Consider the following 14,009-nt stretch of genomic DNA (forward strand, 5'->3'; position numbering starts at 1 on the left):
CCTTGACGGACACCACTTGAGGTTGTAAAATCATATGACAGTTCGCCATAAGCTCTCACTCGACTGGTAGTGTTCGAGTAAAGAGCCTTCACAAGGTTTATGTACTTCTCAGGTACACCTTTCAATGACAGACACTGCCACAGAACCTCTCGGTCTACAGAGTTAAATGCTGCTTTCAAGTCAAGAAAAACTATCATTGTCCGACGCCGATAAGCATGTCTGTGCTCTAAAACTTGACGAATGGTGAATATGTGGTCGATACAGCCACGACCAGGTCTGAAGCCAGCCTGATTTTCTCGTGTTTGCAGTTCACGAGTCCTAGTTAGGCGCCCGATAATTATTGAGGCTAGTATTTTAGATACTATGTTAGTCAGACTAATCCCTCTATGGTTATCATAGGATGATTTTGGCCCCTTCTTATATATTGGGACAATCAGAGATTGTGACCAGTCAGATGGGATTACGTCCGTCTCCCAGATTTTAGCCAGAATATTAGTCAACCTAATCGCTAAAATTGGACCACCATATTTAAAGACCTCTGGAGCCAATCCATCCGGACCAGCTGCTCTTCTTCGTTTCAGATTACTTATAGCCTTTTGAACTTCAAGTAGGGTCAGGGGGCCCACTTCAATGTTCCATTCAGGTTTTCTGGGAATAGTGGGTAGTTGTGCAGTAGCTGAAGGTCAGCTAAACTGCTCCTTAAAGTGTTCCGCCCATCGTTCTAAACGTTTGGGTTGAGAGCAGATAGGGGTTCCGTCTTTTTCTGAGATTGTCTCACTTACACTTACATATACAGTGAGATTATCGATCTTACTCGTCTTCATCACCAATTAAAGTCATTTGAGAGACCATTCAGTATTGTTTCATCTAAATTCAGAATTCACTAACCCCAAATACTTTGAAGTTGTAGTCTAGGATGGATGAAAGGCATCTTAATTCTACCAGATAAACGTTGTCTTTGAAATATTAGAAATCAATAGTGGATTTAGTACCCATCAATAAAAAACTTGGAGAGGATGAGGTGAGAATTTGATCGTCCCATGTTTGTTGGACGATTTTCAACATGAACTTAATTGAGGTGTACTTACTTACTTACACATAGGCCGCCCGCCGGCATTCTCCATTGAACTCTATTCTGGGTAATTCTTTCCACTTGTTTCCAGTTGCTGTTTATCCTTTCCACGTCTGCTCCCAATTCCCGACTCAGTGTGTTCGTTGGTCTTCCTCTTTTCCGCTTCCCTTCATGATTCCAAGTTAGCGCTCGCCTCGCGATGCAGTTTGATGATTTACGAAATATATTTCCCACTCACCCACCTCAAACATGCTTCCCTAATTTCCCTTTCAATTGGAAGTTAGTTTGTCCTCTCTCACAGTAGGCTGTTGCTGATGATATCCAGCCAATGGACAATCAGTATCTTGTGTAGACAATTGTTTATAAATACTTGTACATTTTTGATTATGGTTATGGTAGTTCCCCAAGTTTTGGCTGCGTACAGTAGAAACGCCTTGATGCTCGTATTGAATATTGTGACCTTGATATTGGTTGTTTTGAGTTGCATATGTTGTTCAAGTGTATGAATGTTGTCCTTACTCTGCCAATGCTCATATTTACGTCTGAATCAGATCCTCCACATTCATCGATGATGCTGTTGACCAGCTGCGTGAAAGATTCCATTTATTCAAGAGCTTCTCCATCAAGTGTGATTGGATTGGTGTTCTCCGTGTTGTATTTGAGAATGTTACTTTTTCCCTTGTATATGTTGAGGCCTACTGATTCAAAGGCATCCGCTACAGTGGCTATCTTGACCTACATTTGTTCGTGTATATGAGATAGAAGGGTTAGTGATCTGAAAAGTCCAAATCGTCCAGTTGCATCCAACTTGTCCATTGTATTCCGTGCTTCCCCTAAGATATGGAAGTCTTTACAATCCATTCAGTCACCAGAAGAAAGGAAACAGGAGAGAATGAGTAGCTTTGTCTAACATCTGTCCTCACTTGGAATGTATCTGTCAGCTGTCTTCCATACATCACTTTTTAGTGTAGTTCGTTGTATAAACTTCGGATGATGTTGACACTTTTCTCAGGTACACCACCGTGTCGAAGAAGGTTTCATAAGGTTCTCCTATCCACACTGTCAAATGTTCTCTCATGATCAAGGCAGTTGATATACAGTAAGGAGTCCCATTCAACTGATTGTTCAACGATGATCTGTAGTGTCGTGATTTGGTCTGTGAACGGCCAATGCTTACGGAATCCATTCTGTTGATCTCGAAGTCGAGCGTCTACTGTGTCTTTCATTCGATTCAACAACACTGTGGCAAACCTTTCCTGATACTGACAACAGTGTGATGCTTCAGTAATTCTCACATTTGCTCAGATCTCCTTTCTTTGGTATCTTGGTGAGATATCCTTCCTTCCGGTCTGTTAGTGGCACTTGTTCTTCCACACAAATCTTCTTGAATAGAAAATGAAGCATGTTTGCCGTTACTTCATTGTCTGACTCCAGTGCTTCAGCTGGTATTTTGTCAGGTCCTGCTACCTTCCCATTCTTGATTTGTCTGATGGCCATCTTGATTCTTCGATCGTTGGTGGGGTGACATCTATAGGAAGATTTGTGTGTGCTGCCTCGATGTTCGGTGGATTCAATAAAGCTGGTCTGTCCAGCAGTTCCTCGAATTATTCTACACATCTGATTCTCTGTTCTTGAATCTCAGTGATTGTTTCGCCTTCTTCGTACTTGACTGGTCCCTCTGGTTTACTATATCTCCCTGCTAGTTTATTCGTTGTGTCATCTAGTTGTTTCATATTTCCCTCTCTTGTAGCTATTTCCTCTGCCGTTTCTAGGTCTTTCAGATATTTCTACTTGTCATCTCTAATCCTCCTCTTCGCTCTCTCGTTTGCTTCTGTGAATTCAGGTTGTGATCTGACTTTCTCTGTTGTTGTTCGTCTGTTGTTGATTGCTGTATTTTGCTCTTCCTTTCTTCAATTTTGTTTTCATAGAGATCTATTCCTTATAGTGATGCTTCTTGCGACCCAGAACCTCCCCACATGTTGAAGTCAGTGGTTCTCTGATCCTTTTGCAGTTGTCCTCTATAATAGTTTCTTGTTTCAATAGATCCCGTAAGATATCTCTCCCTTACCTAACCTTTTCTGTTCAACCTGGGTCCGATGGGTTTCGCTAATCTCGAGAACCGTCAAATTGTATCTCCTCATTCCCTATCTCCCACATTGTCAGAATATTCCATGTAGCTATATTAATTGTTGCTCTGCTTGTTAGAAGAGGCATCAGCCTCGTGACTTCCGAAGAATCTTGGCTTTCACCATGAGGCGTCATAATTCATGTGAATGAAGATCCTTCAACTCGGAGTTCAGGGTTTAGATGGTTTGATTTGTTTTTTCTGGTTAGCGTTTTTTAGCAAGACTGTTTTCTAAAGGATGAGGTTGATGACCTGATGCCCAACCCTCCTACTTTACCCGGATTCGGGACCGGTAGTAACCCTAGAAGAGCTACAGGCAGGTTTGGTTGTGATATAAGACGCTTCTAAATTCGAAAAAAACGTAAAATTGAAAATTAGTTTTCGAATACTGACTTAGACATCCATTTTCAAGTATATAATTTATCCAAAATGGAATAGGATGTGTTTCTGTGAACTAGTAATTCGTCAGCTTTTCAGTGTTTTTAATCTTTTTGTGATATCAATCATTTTCTGGAGTCTTTTCGTTTATTTATTGGATGACTGCTGTATGTAATAGAATAATTTTCACTTTTTCTTCATTTGACAGGTTTGGATGAATAACACTGGCTGTTTCTCAGAAGGCACAAATAAATAACTCTAGATCATTGAAATGAAATCCTAAATGGTATTCATGCTATTATGTATAACACTTATCCACTAGATAAACAAGAAAATAAGTATTTTACTTTTAATGAACATTAGGAAAAAGGTTTGCTATCCTTAAACTGAAAAGTAGGGTTTTTTTGTATTTTATTGTTTAGAAATTTAATTAAACTTGTTCTAAACCAAAATCTGTGTTCACATTTATTTATAAAATGTCACTGAACAATTTACTATAATAAGAATCTATAAGTTTATTGGTTAAGAGCGTTCCTTCCCATGCTTCTCCTACTTATTAACTCTGCAAAATCTACACCGAATTTTTATATAAGCTTTCGTTGTATTCTAATTCATTTTTGTATTGGTTGTTTGGATCTACCGATTGATATTTAGAACTTCAATTGATGGATCCATAATTGGCATATGTGCATCCTGTGCAGATTGCTTCAGTATTACCAATAAGAGTCTGATTAATTGCAGTCCTAAACATCCATGGGGCGATTCAAACAACCATTACGAGAATGAATATAAAACTTCTCCCCATTGCACAAGCTAGTGGCTATGAAGACTCAATAGCTAAGTGAAAGACGCGATGGAGTTTAAAGCGAACAGTACTGGATTCAAGTCCCAGAGCGAACACCAACTCTGGGTTGTAGGCACTTCCGGCTGACGAGTTTCAAGTAGGACGAAACACGAATACTGGACTTCACTACTAGCCATCGCCCATTTCCACTGCATCATTTTTTGAGTGGATTATTTAAAACCTATTGAAAACGGTACATGTTACGTACATATATGTTAAATAGAGAAATTTAAATGAAACAGGCTTATATTTTGGTCTCTAAGGTGTTTGGAGTTAATCAATAGGAAACCCAGATTGATTTAGGTTTAGTGGTAGTTGGTACTCGTCAATAAGGTGTACTCTTAATTTCGAGATCATCAATGTTCGCTGGTGGATTGAATCTCACATCACTCAGCTTAACAGTCTGAGACGTTATCTAAGATATATCCCGTGTATGAGTGAATTATACTAAGATATTAATAAAATGACGCTACCTGATAGAAGGATATTTCAAAATTTGATTAAATTGTCACCTATTCAAAATAAGGAAATCTAATGAATATTAACATTTTATTTTATAAATTTATTTTATATTTGTGATTAATAGTTGGTACTGAAATAATGGAACATATTATATCTGGATAAGGTTTTATGCGTTATTTTGCTCTACGATTAATCCATACTTTTTGTTCTACATCATTCCCTACACCCCCATACAACTGTGTATTTCATGAGTTTTTATGAAGGGAAATATTTAATAACAAGTTTATTTACTTAATGTCCAAAGACAGACTTTATGATGATTATAAATTGTTAATCTAAAAATAAAGCGAATTCCCTTTCCAATGTGGAATTTTATGGAAATTGTTGGAGGTTAATGAAATCATGAACTGGCCTAAGTTAGATTAGCACTGGGAGGAAATTCCAGGTACAACAATGAAATACTGTGACCATCGCCATCCTACCATGTCGTGTGTGAGACCTTTACTCATCGCAGATAAAGAAAAGTAGTTTTGTGATATGAAAAACTGATTGAAGTTAGGCAAAAAAATTAATAAATGCTGGCTCATTGGTCTTAAAGTTGAGCTCCAACCTCGAAATCTGAAGTTCCTAAGTGCAGTCCCCTGAAGTAGGGCCGTGAGCATGTACTCCTGAGGATTCCCATACTGAGAAGAAATAATTACCTAATGTTTGCTGGTTTATAATAACCGTCTAACTTGGGTCAATCTATAATCTCAACAAAATTTATTTCTGTTTGCTTTGAACAAGTCAGTGTACTGTTGTGAAATGATTTTGTTAGTTCTGTGCTTGGTTCATTTCCCTAAGTAAATGTTGCTTGAAATTCAGGAATGAAAATCAACAAGTTTTTGATAAACCCATTTCATGATAGAATGCAAAGAGATTTATTTTCTCAATATATTTAAAAACTATTTCAGAAAAATCGAAAATTTCAACCATATATTATTCCATACTTGGTGACTGACTGATATTATGCTCAATAAGTAATCTTACAGTTTTGAATACTATCACACATGAAATCACCAGTAGTTGTTTATGATAAGTTCAAAAGTAATACAAAACAATTGTGGGACTCCTCAGCAGTGCGCATACACGATCCCGTCTCGCAAGATTCGAACCCAGGACCTACCAGTCTGCTGAGGAGTCCCACAATAGGACGAAATGGCTGTCCAGTGCTTCCAGGTTTTCCATGGGGGTCTAGCTTCAATTGACTCATGATTTCAACTATGAAAATACTTAAATCTCCACAAAACCCCTTCTGACAAAACAATTGTTCATATGTATACACTATTTTTTCACAATATAAACTATCATAGGACTGAACAACATCCAACCTCTAAAAAGAAAATCCATTTCAATAATTGTTTTTAAGATTGAATGATTGTAAAAATATTTCGTCTATTTTATAGTTTAGGAAAATTTTGTATCTTAGATAGTTTATCAATAATAACAATATTCATTTATTATTTGCTTATCATTTAAACTTATATGTATCCATGTGTCTGTTTCCCATTTCTCATTTCAAACCACACGTATTACACAGAATACAAATTGACTAGTTAGTTATCTTATTCAATGTTGTTGTTTTCTTTTGTTCAATTTATTTATCTACTGACTTAAACAGCTGTAAAAATAATTACATAAACAGATAGATATATCGAATAATTTTTTGTTAGCTTATTAGATAATTTTGCCTAAATTATGAGTTGTGTAAATAATATGCTGAATAACGTAATAATTACTTGTAAAAGATAGATATTAGCTAGCAGTGGAATCCAGTACGCGCATTTCGTCCTACATGAGAATCGTTAGCTGGATGTACTTGCAGCCCAGAGTTGATGTTCACTCCGGGGATTCGAGCCAAGTACTATTTCGCTATAAATGCCATCGCGTTATCTACTTATTAGCTTTTTAGCGTTACCCACTCAGTAGCTAAGTGGATAACGCGATAGTGTTTGAAGCGAACGGTACTGGGTTCGAGTCCCAGAATGAACATCAACTCTGAGTTGTAGGTACATCCAGCTGACGAATCTCGACTAGGACGAAACGCGAGTATTGGATTCCACTGCTAGTCACTATCCATCTTTGCTAAGAATACTTGTGAATTAAGACAATGTCGAGGCAATACACACAGTATGCATATATGCCAATAAGAGACTGATCAATAACAGTCCTAAACATCAATGAGAAGATTCAAGTAAACAATAACAAGTGAATTTAAATATTCTAATGTTATTCTCATTTCAATATGCATAACCTTTTCTGAATTTAATTATCGTTAAAGAAGATAAGAAACATTTTAAAGTTAAATCAAGCTACATTGATAAGAAAATCACTATAATTTTGTTCAAATTTCAAACTATGTATATACATATATTCATACACCTATATAGTTTTGTTCTGCTATTCAACCGATACAACTAACAGAAAATCTTTAATACTTTATATACAGTTTATATAACTGTAGTAGTCTGATTATCATTGAAGTCTAGTTTGTCATTCCTAGTAATATCATCGTTATTGTTGATTGTTCTAATAATGATTAGATTCAGATAAGTTTTGTGAATCACATTCGAGAGTTGATTTGTTAATTTCAGTTTATTATTATTTTTATAGAAGTGAATTTAGTCAATCACTTGATAATGGACATACATAAATGTACATTTCTAACCAGTCTATAAATTATATCCACTTTTTTTTGGTGTTTAAATACCATTTAACATTTAACATCACGGTATCTTATAGTTTTGTACTACTTTTTTACAGTAAGTTAATGTGTATGAGTTACATAACAATAAATAAAATAATCAATAACTATCAAATAGTTTACTAATGGAAAAGAACTTATGATTGGAAAAGTATTATTGATGAATAAAATAGGTCTGGCTACGCCAAATTAACTAAAGTTGTTGGGGTGCATATAAATCAGATCTCTTGTTACCAATATATATACTTTAAACTGGTATTATCATATGATTCTGAAAGACTACTCTCGATAAAATTTAACATATATAAATCACCTTTTAGGGCGTATACTCTCATTTGAGTGATTAAATTAAATCACATATAGACAAGATACTTGGGTTGTTTTTAAAATCATTTATCCCATTACTTATCCAATTGATTTATTAATAGTAATGTTAGTAATATTCTAAACAACTGTTATATATTCTGTTCACACTAAAGCATATTTTGCAGTATAAATTCAATGATAGATGTTTATAGGAATTCGTGGCTAATATTCAGTTTATTACATATGACACTAGTATAGTCTTACAGAGCGCAACAAATAATTCTTAAAGAAAGAATGTGATCATTATTGTTTCTTTCCATTCAACTCTTTTGAGAGTATTAAAAGCTTAGATCCTTGCTAGAAGTCTTAGAATTGCATCTCGAAATTATTGATTAGGCAGCATATGATTATTATTAGTATAAGAGTTATGTGAAAGTCATTGAATTTCCCTAGTTTACAGATAACTTTTTGGACTTTAGGTTATAAGATCTACTATAAAAATTATATGGTGTTCGGTGGCATACAGTATAGATGCTATTGCTAACTGAATACTTCATTTAATAATAACAGTCAAATTGATGGCATTAGCAAAGTAGAGGAATGAAGTATAAAACTGCAACTCAAATAGTTCATTGAAAGATTTTGATATACATTTTATTAGAAACATTCATATGATCGTAAGTAGATATAGTTGACGGTTAGCAGTGGAATTCAGGACCCTTGTTTCGTCCTGTTCGCAACTCATCATCTGGACGAACCCAGTACTTTCATTCAATTGCACAAACCAGTGGCTATCTGAACTCAGTAGCTGAATTGATAACACAGTGGTCTTTGAAGTAATCAATACCGGGATCGAGTCCGGGAATGAACATCAACTCTGGGATACTTATACGTCCAGCCGAAGAGTTACAGTTAGGATGAAAGGCAGGCTTTGGATTCCATTGTTATGCACTATCCATCTCTATTTTACATACTTATAACATAGTGATAACATTGAAACAATCCCCATATGGTGCACGCATGCTATAAGTGACTGATCAACTGCACTCCCAAGACTCAAGCCACCAAATTACATGAAATAATGTTCACATAATTGTCGAGAACTTTGCATAAATAATATTCCACTTTTTTCATGAAAAGTTCCGAAATTCACTTCCTGATAGGTACATAATAATAGTTCTTTTCATTATTAAGTTATCCATAAATAAGAGATTTTGTAGTTGTTAGCATATATAACACATGCAAAAGTGAATCCCTTGAAGTCATCATACCATGTTGTGTTCATTTTTATTACTAAATACTTAGAAATTATTCATTATAATATCTGGTTCATGAGAACTACACATACTAGAAGTAACAATAAGAATATAAAACTATAATATAAATAATAATGTAAATGAATGGTAAGTTCTATTTTCACATTTAATAGAAATTCATCAAAATAAGAATGTTAAACAGGCATTCCACTAGAAGATTACCTTTATGAACTATATGTAATCCTAATAAAAACAAAACATTGTGAATTTCTTAAAACAACAATAGTATATCTTATTTTGTACCCATAAGAAAGAAAAAACTGAGTTGTTTTTTCTTTTCTTTATCTTTTCTTTGTTTATTCTCAATTGTCTAAAAATAAGGATCAAAATTAAAAAGAATCATTAGTTGTTAGGTGAAATCCCTATTTGTTTTTCCCTTTAAATGTACAGATTTTTTTCAGGTATGAAAACATTAATTGTTCTATAAAATAATAAGGTAATCTGTATTAAATTGTAGATTAAATTATAAATACTATTTGTATTACCGATTATTTTAATTGTGTTAATCCGTCTTTAATAGGTCTATTGATTACTTATGATTATCATCAAATTATTCATAAGTACTTTCTAATGTATATGTTAAGCGAATTATCTTAAATGTAGTTGTATTGAAGTACTCAATAAAGTTTTCTATAACTAACTCAATTGGTTAGGCTTCAATATGTATATGTAAAACTTTTAAAGGATTATTTCCATCATACAATAATCTCACTTGTAGAGCTATTTAAAAAGTCTCCCAAGTAATTAAAACAAAAAAAGATATCACTGTGATCTGTTCCATTTAATAATTGATAACTGCATAGCACTCATGAGTTGCTGACTTCAATATGGATGCTAAAGACTTTAATGTAAGATCATAATATATTGGATCAGGTTAATTCAAAATGAGAATGAACATCTATGGATGAAGTAAAATAATTGTACTTTGTACCATAAACTAATCTGTTTTGAGAAATTGAAAGTGATAACTATTATTTCTTTAGTTTGATTTCGACATGGTTCTATTTTGAATTGATATAGATTTATTATTTGAAAATACTCAAGGAATTTTTACTATTCAAGAGATGGGATTAAGTTAGACGTGACATAACTGACAAAGAATAATATAAATTCATTTTTATTTCGTGATTTCTTAAAAAGGGTAACAGAGAGTAACTAATTAGAATCCAAAAAAATAAATTGCGTAATAACTGCAGGAGATTTGATCGGTTTACACAAGTTTAAGTGCCGTATTGGTGAAAATCACACATCAAAAAAAATTAATTGTCAAGTGAATGAAATAACATTTGGCTAACTAAGGATAGCATTAAAAAATATACACGATAATATTAATAATAATGGTAGAAAATTATTTGTTGATACTGAAAGACAGATGAACTCTGATAATAAGCTCACAATCAATTAAATGTTGAGCTGTCATATTTTATTTCAGGCTATGGTATCTTTTAGTCTTATGTTCTTTGGAACGTGCTTAGTAATACGAACATATACTATTGTAATGAACATCTATGTATTGGCTTCAAAGTATGATATACTACTTAGAACTGTTAAGGTTATGAAATATGGTATATGTGTACTTTGTGTTCTGATTTGTGAATAAATAAAGAAGAGATGGACTTTAAAATACAGATTTAAATGTTTAATATTCAAAAGAAAAATGTTTAAGAACTAATTGACATAAGTTTAGAACACAAGTAATTTTCGATGATTGATTGTTGCAATCTTCATTCTTCATAACCTTTAAATGATTCAGCCCTAGTCCAAAGATTTCGTAATTGGCTGATAATGTTTCTTCTGGTAACTGTTATCAATAACCTACTAGTCTTTAGTGTCACTGACATCTTAAATCATATGAATTCAATTCAACAAATTAAAACATTCGGAAGATTTTTCATCAGCACATCACCAGTTCTTCAGAAATCAATATATCCACTGAGTGAATGCTTATTAGTGACCAAAGTAATGTTTTCAAAAGTAATTTCACTTAAAGTATAGGATAAAAAAATATGAGTACTAAATAAAAAATTTAAATTACTCTCCTCACTACATGACTTCTTTCAATTCATACTTGTTACTGTTCAATAATCACCCAATCCGTCAAAGTTGTTTAGCATGAAATGATTTTTTTTCTTGCTTCGTTTCTCAAAAGATCTTTAGGTGTATACGTGTTTTTTGATCACAGAACAAATCACAGTTACAACAGGTAATTGAAATTAAGCTGAAATCTGGTCAATAGTCAGATTCATTAAGTGATTTCTATCCATTCAGAATGCACCAATACAGATGTGTTCTACTGATTAATGAATAGGTAAAAGAACTATTTTATTGTGTATAAAAGATTAGTATAGGTTACTTCTTCTGTTAGGAAAACCAAATAATAATACTATACATAATATACCTAGCGATCCCATTACATGTATATAATAACATAGATGTTACTGTATCTACGTATGTGTACATGAGAACTGTAGAAACATGTACATAATTATATATTATTGTTTAACTATAGTATCAAACGTGTATCATTTGATTGTTACTTGTTCCAATTAATAACAACAATGAGGGGAAAAATATTGAATAATGATAAAAACATAGAGGTTTATTCTTATTGATGGTATGCATATTTGATGTTTAGATAATAAATATATATATGCATAATCCAATCGCATAATAATAACAACCAACCATTGAATAAACAAAAACGTCAACGTAGTATATGTTATCAGATAATATTTCTCCATTTATTTATTCATATTAGTTTGTATTCAATGTAGCATAATTAGTGCATATAAATAAATAGATTGATTGAATACGCGGAAAATCGACCGCTTTATGACGATTAACTTTGATGATAATCGATTAAACATTTCAGAATATAATAATTGACATTTGACAATGCTGAAAATTATCTTTATGAATGAATGATGACAGCTGAAGAACCCCTGAAAATCAAGATTGTTTTAGCCTAGCTTGGAACTCTTTAGTATTCCACAAGTACAACGACATATGGTATCGAACTAAATAAATTTGGTTATTAGAGTGAGTACGATAGAATTTCATTACTGTGTCCGGAAACAGTGAATAAGATGCTTAAATACCTCAGTTATTTTAGGATATCGCTATATCTGGCTATATCTGGAGTCACTAGTACAACATAAATACAAAACATACATTTACAAACATTTTTGATTTACTATTAATGGAGAAGTCAAGTTGTTTATATACTAATAACAGATTTATTACTAGCTTAACCAATAACTATTACTTTTTTATTTTTATCTGATCGACAAGAACATCTGATTAATTGTAAATATTCATAGTTGTTAGATTACAAAATGATCTTAATTAGACCACCACTGAAAATCTCAAAGCACCAGATAACCGTTTCATACTAATATGGGACTTCTCAGCAGTGCGCACGATTTTATCTTACCTGTATGTATAACTGTTGATCCATTTGTTAGTATACAGTTCTTGATTATAACAGTTTGATATATAGTTATTATATGTGAGATTTGTAAACTGATCTGTTTTATAAAATTTCCTTATAAAATCACTTTATCTAAACGCTCATTAAACATCCATTAATATATACTACACTCAACCATACATAAATACACATTCCCTCACACATATATTACACAAAAGGCACTTAAATAGGAGAATAATTGTTTAACTTGCTATCTTGTATATGTTGCTAATGGTGAGTTGTCTTCAATCGTCATAGTTACGAAACATGTAACCTTAGTGCAATGAAGATTTACTTCTCCAATATTATTATAAACATCGAAGAATAACTTCAATTTTTAATATTTTTGTTATATCCCCTGGTGAATTATGAATGGTAACTCTAAGGACTATTTATCAACCAATGTATTATGCCTATTTCCTATTGTACAATTGTTACGTAACTAAACTATTCATATTCGTGTTTCTCTTATCATTAGCTTTATTTTAATCTTTGATTTATTATCATACGATTCTTGAGTTATAATCAGTTTATTGATTACTTTGGTTTGTATAAAAACTCAGTATGTTTGTAAATAATGATTCATATTGCCGAGGCTGTTATTTGTGTTCTGGACTTAACTGGCTGGGCTAGGCAGATAGGAAGGACCGAACAGCACCCAAGACTGCTCGTACGATTTCAAGCATCATTCGCGTCCGATCAATAAATTCACTACCTCTCCAATTGCACATTCATATAAATTACGAATCTATACGTTATAACAATTTTCTATAGACTTCGACTTTTATATAAGTTTATCAAGCATCAAAGAACATAAGAGATCTTATTTCAATAAATTTTACAAGGAAAACCTAGAATCCTGTGCATAGTCAATCAGAAAACATTCAGTGATAGTTTTACGCTAAGATTCATAAAGTATGTTTACCAATCACCTACTATTATTTTAAGACAAAATCCAATAGAAAGTTTTTTTTTGAAAGATCAATAACTCGCATAATTTCTCTTAGTTAAAGAGAAAAGGATAAGATAACTGACGTTCTCATGTTATTGTATGATTAACTTTATAATTTGTTGTTCTATCCTAACATCACTGGTAACACTCTAAAAAAAATTTTTTTATCAACAAAATTGAATAATAATCTTATCAATAAACAAAGTTAAATCAATAAATATTACATTATAGAGTTGAGATCATGAGTCAATTGAAGCTAGACCACCGTGGAAAACCTGGAAGCACTGGACGGCCGTTTCGTCCTATTATGGGACTCCTCAGCAGTGCGCATCCACGAACCCA

Source organism: Schistosoma mansoni, chromosome 3 (genome assembly GCF_000237925.1).
Source record: "Schistosoma mansoni strain Puerto Rico chromosome 3, complete genome".
NCBI lineage: Eukaryota > Metazoa > Platyhelminthes > Trematoda > Strigeidida > Schistosomatidae > Schistosoma > Schistosoma mansoni.